Here is a 10,124-nt window from a genome sequence, read left to right as displayed (position 1 = left end):
AGTCTTCGTGGACTATGATGTTTGTGGATGACATTGTGATCTGTAGCAAGAGTAGGGTGTAGGTTGACAGCGGAATAGTGAGGATCCAAGAGTAGAGGTGGTGAAGGTAAATGAGTTTAAATACTTGGGGCCAACGGTTCAAAGTAACAGGGAGTGCAGAAGAGAGTGCAGGCAGGGTGGAGTGGGTGGAGAAGAGTGTCAGGAGTGATTTGTGACAAGAGGGTACCAGCAAGAGTTAAAGGGAAGGTTTACAAAATGGTGGTGAGACCAGATATATGTTGTATGGTTTGGAGACATTGGCACTGACGAAAAGATTGGAGGTGGAGCTGGGAGAATTGAAGATGCTAAGATTTTAATTGGGAGTGATGAAGATGAGTATATTAGAGGGACAGCTCAGGTTGGACGGTTTGGAGACAAAGCAAGAGAGACAAGATTGAGATGGTTTGGACATGTGTGGAGGAGAGATGCTGGGTATTTTGGGAGAAGGATGCTGAAGATGAAGCTGCCAGGGAAGAGGAAGGCCAAAGAGGAAGTTTATGGATGTGACGAGGGAGGACATACAGGTGGTTGGTGTGACAGAGGAAGACACAGAAGACAGGAAGAAATGGAAACAGATGATCCACTTTGGCGACCCCTAACGGGAGCAGCCAAAAGAAGAAGAAATACTGTTATCATATTTGCACAGACACATTGGGAATTCATCCAGGGCTGATATCCTTCATTAAGCTCAAGCAACATATTTTAGTTTTTCAACCCCCACCCCCTAAATAAAAAAAACCCTTTTTTTTCTTTTCTTTTTTCAATTTAACCATGCAGTTAATCTTTGATTGTGACATACCTGTGGAGACATGGAGATGTTTAGGAGAGATGGCAGTGGGGTTTTTAACTAGATTGTTTAACACAATCTTGGAAAGTGAGAAGATGTCTGAGGAGTGGAGAAGAAGCATACTGGTATCGATTTTCAAGAACAAGGGCGATGTGCAGAACTGTAGCAACTACAGAGGTATAAAGTTGATCGGCCACGGTATGAAGATATGGGAAAGAGTAATAGAAGCTAGGTTAAGAGGAGAGGCGACGATTAGCGAGCAGCAGTACGGTTTCATGCCACGAAAGAGCACCACAGATGCGATGTTTGCTTTGAGAACGTTGATTGAGAAGTACAGAGAAGGCCAGAAGGAGTTGCATTGTGTCTTTGTAGATTAAAAGAAAGCATATGACAGGGTGCCGAGAGAAGAGGTGTGGTATTGTATGAGGAAGTCGGGAGTTGCAGAGAAGTATGTAGGAGTGGTGCAGGATATGTATGAAGGAAGTGTGACAATGGTGAGGAGTGTGGTTGGAATGACAGATGGGTTCAAGGTGGAGGTGAAATTACATCAAGGATCGACTCCGAGCCCTTTCTTGTTTGCAATGGTGATGGACAAGATCAGGCAGGAGCAGGGTCCAAAATTAACTTTTTGGCTTACCGGGCAAGGGGACTGGTAGATGAAAAAATCTACCAGCCTGTTACGGCTCGCCCACCCCGCGCCGGCAGCCAATCAGCTCGTCAGGGCCGGGCTTAGTCGTCAGGGCTGGGCTTAAGTTTGCTGGTCTCCCAGTGCCCGTTGTCAGTTCGTGCCGTAACCTCCTCGCAGTAGTGGTTACTCTTCCCTCCCGGTGCATTTCTCTCCGAGTTTATCTCAGCCCCTTGGTTTATGGTTTTCTTTGTGAAGTTTCCCTGTGGAAGTATCCTGCCGTGTTCCCAGTTTGGATTACCCGTGAGTTTTTTTCCTTGGACTTCCTGTTTTCTTAGTCGCTCATTGCCCTCCTGTGTTTGACCGTTGTACGAGTAAGTAATAAAGTACGCCAGTTTCGGCTAACCCCATCTCTGCCTGGTGTCGTGCGCTTGGGGTCTTCCACAAACCCTAACACAGCCAAGCAAATTTTTTACTGGCCAAAGTAATTAGTAGCCTTTTTTGTGCCATACATATGTTTTCAGTACATATCAATGAGAGAATAAAGGTATTGTGTTGAATAAAAGCTTTTAAAATGTGACGAGAGCAGATCTGAAGCAAAAAATATATTTATGTAAAATTAGTCAATGGTTAAAAGACAAAATGTTAGAAGTGTGATTTCATGTTTTATTTGCAGTAATATTATAACTACTCGAGTTCTCCACATGCCCATCCCTAGTCCCAGACTACTTCTCACTCTACCGCAGCCACTCTCTTTGCACAGTCCATGAAGTCTGGTCTCCTGCTCCTGACAGTCTTGGTGCCACAGATCAACAGCACTGGTTGGGTCATACTCCCTGATCTCGAGGGATGACAGCTGCACCATCAGTAGATCCGAGAGTGTGTCTGAGTTGAGGTTGGACCGCCAACCAGTTTTAACCTGTTTCATTATGTTGAAGCTAGCACACAGCTAACGTTAGTGCAAGCTAGGTGTCACATACTAGTAGGGTTACCAACATTCTATCCCAGGAAAACGGGACAGGAGGGACGGGAGGGCGAAGGTAATCAAGAAAAAATTGCCAGAGTAACAGCCTACATGATGCTTTGTATAGGTAGCCCAGAGCCTTATGTAATAATAATAATAATCAACTTTATTTTTATAGAACTTTTCATACAAACAATGTAACCCAAAGTGATTTTACATTTCAACACAGAAGATACTATAGTAGGCTAAAGCTATAGAGTAAACATATGTCTGTTTTAAAAATATATCCATACATATAATAATAACTTTATCTATCGAGCACTTTTTGCTGTTAAGCTAATTGTCACAGTCCATGCTGTTGTAGCTCAGTCCGTGTTTAACTGCATGATATGCAGATGAAATCTCGCACGCAACAACTGTCATTTTCAGTAGCAGTCGTGGCAAAGAACTTGCTAATGCTAGATTGTGTAGTCCTCTTGTGCGTGGCGGTATGATCAAAAACTCAAACAGGTTTAACCTAATTATAGACCCTTTTACAGTTGGTAAACCGTGATCACGTGATTTTGCTGCCAAAATGCGCGCGCATACTATGCGTGACGTAGGTCATAAAAGGGTCTATTGAACGGTCTTTTCCCCAATGGAATGGGATAGAAATGAATACCTTTAGTTTTGCTAGACCTGTTCTGGCAACCCAAAACACAACAAGATGACATTTTAAAAATGTAAATATCAATCGATCAAAAATCCACTTGCACTGCACTCTGCATTGATTGGAGATGGAGAAGGTGCCTCTGTTGCTGCCAAAATGCGCATGCATACTATGCGTGACGTAGTTCATAAAATGGTCTATACTTCTCTTCCCACTGCTTATTGTATGTACACAAGCTTTTCTTTTTCGGAGGGCCCGAATCGCCATCTACACTTGCACTAATTTTCCCCAACAGGATCGAGAGGAAGAGACGAGTAAGTTACACATTCGGACCAGTTAGTTTAAAATGATGCTTCTTTCCAACTGAGCGCCACCCATCGGTATTCCCACACAGCACACATAGGCCAGATTTAAATGCAGTATACGTGTATATATAAAATATTTGTAAATCATTTGGATACGGGACAAACGTTGTCCCGTATGGGACGAACCACTTTTGATCTAAATACAGGGCATCCCGGCTAATACGGGACAGTTGGCAACCCTACATACTAGTGCTAGCTGGCTAACGTTAGCTACAGCCAGCACTTTGTTTACGCTGTAAAAGGATATTTTGAGATGACAACTAAATTAATTTACTCGCATATCCATTCGAAGTTGGAGAGTGATCTCGCCTTATTGCCAATGGCATGCACAGTCCTAAACATGTTCTGCATTTTCATGCTGGTCTGCTCGGACATGGCTATTAAAGCCTTTACGGCGGATGTTGCGAGGACAGGCTCCAATTGAGCCTGAGAGGCATTCATACAGGTAATGTGACATCTGGAGGTCTCATGTTCCTTGATGTTTTCTACCTTCAATATCTTGTTACCGATGGCAAATTAATTGCTACGGTTTTTGGAATACTGGTGACAGATGGAGCAACTCATTATCACGGTCTGTGCATTATACTCCAGCCAGCCTCTCACAGCTCCTTTATCGTCATACCTACACTTTTTACTAAACTTTATTTTTTGTGGTTTGGTAGTGATGGTGGCTTCTGTTGTGTCCATATAGTACATACTGTAGCGAATTCGGGAGACAACGCAACCACAGGAACTGCCGCGGCCGGGAAGCGAACCTGTATCGCCCGCACCGCAGGACACATCGCTAACCGCTCGGCTAAAGGGTCAGACCCGCCAGCCAGCGGCCAGCGTGTCTACTTATCCATGCACGTTACACTACCCCCGTCCTTCAGGAAGCACATCCCCGCGCTTAAGCATATCAGCTCCTTCACGCCTCAGGGCGCATACGCTTCCGATGGCCTTACGGTCGCTCCATCCCACTTCTGACACCAATGTAGCGAATTCGGGAGACAACGCAACCACAGGAATTGCCGCGGCCGGGAAGTGAACCTGTATCGCCCGCACCGCAGGAGACATCGCTAACCACTCGACTAAAGGGTCAGACCCGCCAGCCAGCGGCCAGCATGTCTACTTATCCATGCACGTTACAATACATAGTGATGCATTGTGCTCTGTTAATGCTATTTACGTTGGAGACCGCTAGGTGACACTACTATGGTTTATATGTTCCAGGTACTGTGAGGTACGCATGTGTAGAAGGAGTAGAAGAAGAAAAACGTGTTGACGAAAAACAGTGCTAAGTACATGCTCCCCTGTTCCTCTGCTTCGTGTGTTGATGTCTGATACGGAACGAACAACAAAGTGGCGACGAGAGTAGTAGTGACGAAGAAATGGCTTTGCTCTCCTTACAACCTCCTGCAGTGTTCCTGGAGTGCCCAGGTGAACCGAAAACCACATTTGCTGCGTGGAAAAAGTTGTTCGACAATTACCTGCTTGCTATCAGCGGAAGTGACTTTCCTGCCGAGAGAAAGAGAGCCTTGCTTGTTCACTGCTTAGGAACAGAGGGACAAAGAATCTACAGCACCTTGCCGCTCACCGCTGATACCTACGATGGATCTGTGCAGGCTTTGGAGGCGTATTTCACCCCGAAACTGAACGTTGTCGCCAAGAGGTGCCGCTTTAGACAACGAGCGCAAGCTGTGGGTAAGTCAATGGATCACTATGTGGCAGTGCTGCGCGAGCTCGTGAAGGAATGTAATTTTGGCAATATGGAAAGTGAAATGCTGCGAGATCAGATCGTAGAGAAGACAAATAATCCTCGTATACGTGAGAGACTGTTAATGGAGGAGGACCTGACACTTGATAGAGCTTTGGAAGTAGCTAGGCGTACTGAAGCTGCTATAGCTGATGCAAAGGTCATTGCTGATGGGGACACAAAGCACGTCGCCGCCGTTCAAGTGCAAAAGAAGGTGTGCAAGCCAAAGTACAAGACCGTTCAGAAAACGGATGCAACACACACATGCTATCGTTGTGGTTCAGCTGACCACCTAGCCAACAATAAATCCTGCCCTGCGAAGGACTGCAAATGTAAAACATGTGGTAATATCGGACATTTTTCTAAAGTGCGCAAATCCTCCCAAAAATCTGTTAATGAAGTGGCTGTGCCTGATATTACTGTCTTAACTGTTAGTTCTACTACTGAAACAGCTGCTAAGCTAATGTGTACTGCTACTATTACTGTATCTACTACTGCACAGGCATGCACTGTTGAATTATTTGTTGACACAGGGCCTGGTGTTTCTATACTGCCTGAGAATGTTTACAGTGACTATTTTTGGTTCAAGTAAGCTAAGTGAACCTAGAATGCAGCTTGTTACATATTCCAGAGAGAAGTAGAATGTGCTAGGATATCTTAAAGCTGACATTACTTACAATAACAAGAGTGCCTCCACTGACTTTTACATAGTGAAAACAGGGACACCTATACTAGGTATGGACCTGGTGACTGCTCTCCAGCTACAGATCAAATAAGGACAGTTAATACCTGAGACTGCCAATGTCTGTGCGACACTCCACCAAACCGAAGCTCCGCCAACTACCAGCAAACAGAAAAGCGAGACTCCAGCTGCGTTTGGATGTGCAAAGGATTTTGTACACAAAGGGAAGGTACGACCAGAAGTGAAGCCGGTACAACAAAAGCTTCGACGCTTACCACTTTAAGTTCGTAATGCCGTTTCCAATGAACTCAAGAATCTGGAGGAAAATGGGATTATAGAGAAAGTTGATGCATCTGAATGGGTATCCCCAATTGTAGTCACTAAGAAGAAGACAGGTGGCATACGCATGTGCGTCGATTTGAGGGAACCTAACAAAGCAGTAGTCGTTGACAGCCATCCCTTACCACTGACTGAGGACATACTGTCTGAGCTGCGTGGATCTGTCATGTTCTCTACCCTGGATCTCAAATCTGCATACCATCAACTGAAGCTGCATGAAGAGAGCAGAGGGCTCACCGCTTTCATTACGCATGAAGGCCTGTACCAATACTGCAGAGTTCCTTATGGAATGAGTTCTGCCCCTGCTACATTTCAGAAGATGATGACAACGATCCTCAGTGGCCTCAAAGGGGTGCAATGTTACCTCGATGATGTAATCATCTACGGATCCTCAGAAGCTGAATATGAGGCCAATCTCCGTGCTGTGCTGCACAACATCAATGAAGCGGGACTGAACCTCAATGTTGACAAATGTCAGCTCCGTCAAACTACTCTGAGCTTTCTTGGCCAAAAGATCAGTACAGAAGGTCTGCAGCCAGATGACTCTCATGTCACTGCCATCCTGAATGCCCCGCCCCCTACTGGTCCTGCAACCCTGCGCTCATTTCTTGGTCTGAGTGCATGGTACAGCAAGTTTGTGCCCAACTACGCAACTGTTGTTGACCCTATGAGAGCTCTGCTGCGAAAGGACAGTTCATTCCAGTGGAACGATGCAGCTCAAGCAGCATTTGACCAAGTCAAGAAGATGATCGTGAATAGCCTTGCTCTAGTGCTGTTCGACCCCAACAAGCCTACCATAGTCTCTAAAGACACTTCAGACTCTGGGCTAGGTGCCATCTTGACTCAGCTGGACAGTACTGGTGAGGAACAGACTGTTGCTTTTGCATCTCACAGTCTGTCGGACGCTGAGAGAAAATATTCCATCGTCAGGAAGGAAGCGCTGGCCTGCGGTCTGGTCTGCTGAGAAATGGCGTACATGGCTCTGGGGAAGGAAATTCCTGTTACGCACCGATCATCAAGCACTTACAACACTCCTGACTACCAAAGGCAATAACCACGCTGGTCTCTGGATAGCCAGATGGTCTGCTCGCCTGATGGAGTTTGACTATGATGTTGAATACAGAACTGGATCTTTGAACTATGTCACTGACTGTCTATCTAGACTCCCACTTCCCGAGACAGACACTGCATGTGCAGAGAATGTGGAATCCGTTGCAACCATTCTCACTGATCTGAGTGCTGTGTCTGTGGATGACTTCCAGTCTGAGTGCTGTACCTGCCCAGTGCTCACAAAGCTCCGTGCACCGATACGGAAGGGCTGGCCCTCACGAAAGAAAGCAACTGAGCCTGACTTACAGCCATTCGTCCTGATCCGCCATGAGCTTGCAGTCATGGATGACTGCATTGTCAGAGGTACTCATCGGTTGCTGGTGCCTGAGTCATTGGAGAAAAGACTCATTACTATCGCTCATGAAACCCACCAAGGCATTGTGCGCACTAAACAACGCCTCAGAGAACTGTATTGGTGGCCCAAAATGGACTCCCAGATAGAGACATTGATTAAGAACTGTACAACCTGCAGACAGAATGATAAGTCGACTGTAACCCATGATGCTCCACTCCAAACCATTCCCCTACCACCTGCTGCCTGGGAAAAAGGTTTCTGTGGACATCGTAGGTCCATTTGAGATAGCACCTGCTGACTGCAGATATGCCATAACACTGATAGACTACTATAGTAAATGGCCTGAAGTAGCCTTTGCTCCCTGTGCTGACACAGCTACTGTCATCCAGTTCCTGACCACTGTTTTCTCTCGAGAAGGGAATCCAAAAGAACTGGTCAGTGATAATGGACCTCAATTCCTCTCCTTTGAGTTCTCTGACTTTCTCAAAAAGAGGGAAATCAGACACCTGAGATCTTCAGTTTATTATCCAAGAGGCAATGGAGAAGTTGAGAGATTCATCAGAAGCCTTAAAGACTGCCTACAGACCGCATCAATCTAAAGAGAACCCTGGAAATCATTCCTGAGAATTTACCTGATGGATTACAGAGCAACGCCTCATTCTATGACTGGAGTATCCCCTTCAGAACTGCTCCATGGTTGACGAATGAAAACAAAGCTACAGGTGATGGAGATGCCTGTACCTCCAAAAGATGGACACGCTGTGCGTGAAAGACTGAAGCAAAACCAAGTGAAGACGAAAGAATACACAGATGCTCACAGACACGCTAAATCAACTGACTTCCAGTCCGGTGACAAAGTACGGATTAGGAAGCCAAGGAAAGTAAACAAAGGAGAACTGAAGTTCACAAAACCAAGGACTGTTGTGACAAAGAAAGGACCAAACACTTACTTGCTGGATGATGGAAGGATCTGGAATGCCTCACGCTTATCTTCACTGCCAGAGTTGATCCCAGATACTGACTCTGACAGAGCAATGGACTGTATTAAACCAGAGACTGATAAACCACCTGACTCTAACTCTGATAACCAGCTCAGGTTTACCAGGATTAGAAATCCACCTAGCTGGACCAAAGACTTTGTCATGGGAAAGTGGGGGAAAAAAATACTGCTGACTAATGTGGGGAGGAAAAAGAAAATGTAAAAAGTGAATGATGTTATTGGGTTACATACATTATTCAGAGTGTAATACTGTCAGTTCTAATCTAATGTACTAGAAGTATTCTTTGTTCAAAAGGGGAAGATGTTGTGTCCATATACATACATAGTGATGTATTGTGTTCTGTTAATGCTATTTACGTTGGAGACCGCTAGGTGGCACTACTATGGTTTATATGTTCCAGATACTGTGAGTTACACATGTGTAGAAGGAGTAGAAGAAGAAAAACGTGTTGATGAAAAACAGTGCTAAGTAAAGCACATGCTCCCCTGTTCCTCTGCTTCGTGTGTTGATGTCTGATACTGAACCAACTACACAACAGCTTCCTCCTCTTCGGGGCATGGTTGTCTTTTTGATGGTGGTTTTGCGCCTTCTAAATATCACCACATAACTGGTGTTGCTCGCTAATGTTAGTTAAAAGAATAGAGTGGGGTAGTACCGAGTTTGACGGGTGCTGCTGTCGTTCCTCTTGAGTGTGTGTGTAATGTTACCCGCCAGTAGCATTTAGCAACATTCTAATCCACTTTGATTGGTTAGTTTCTCTTATTGTTGTTGCTATGTTATTGCTGTTGCTAAGGAGAGAGAGAGAGAGAGAGAGAGAGAGAGAGAGAGAGAGAGAGAGAGAGAGAGAGAGATGAGGGGGGGTTAAGTGGTTGAATTTCACTTTTTTTGTTACCCGCCATGTGGCGGGTAGGCTTCTGAGATTTACTCTCCAATCAGAAAACCTACTCGCATTTGGCGGGTGGCAAGTGTTAATTTCGGACCCTGGGCAGGAGTCTCCATGGACAATGATGTTTGCGGATGACATTGTGATCTGTAGCAAGAGTAGGGTGCAGGTTGAGGAGAGTCTGGAGAGGTGGAGGTATGCACTAGAGAGAAGAGGAATGAAAGTCAGTAGGAGCAAGACGGAATACCTATGCGTGAATGAGAGGGAGGACAGTGGAATGGTCAGGATGAAAGGAGTGGAGGTGACGAAGGCATACGAGTTTCAATACTTGGGGTCAACTGTCCAAAGCAACGGGGAATGCAGGAGAGAGGTGAAGAAGAGAGTGCAGGCAGGGTGGAGTGGGTGGCGAAGAGTGTCAGGAGTGATTTGCGACAGAAGGGTACCAGCAAGAGTTAAAGGGAAGATTTACAAGATGGTTGTGAGACCAGCTATGTTATATGGTTTGGAGACAGTGGCACTGACGAAAAGACAGGAGGAGGAGCTGGAGGTGGCAGAGTTGAAGATGTTAAGATTTTCACTGGGAGTGATGAAGAAGGACATGGTTAGGGATGATTATATTAGAGGGACAGCTCAAGTTTGATGGTTTGGAG

This window comes from Lampris incognitus, chromosome 6 (assembly GCF_029633865.1).
Source record: "Lampris incognitus isolate fLamInc1 chromosome 6, fLamInc1.hap2, whole genome shotgun sequence".
NCBI classification, from domain to species: Eukaryota; Metazoa; Chordata; class Actinopteri; order Lampriformes; family Lampridae; genus Lampris; species Lampris incognitus.
The sequence above is the reverse complement of the archived record's forward strand: the minus strand, read 5'-3'. Positions refer to the sequence as shown.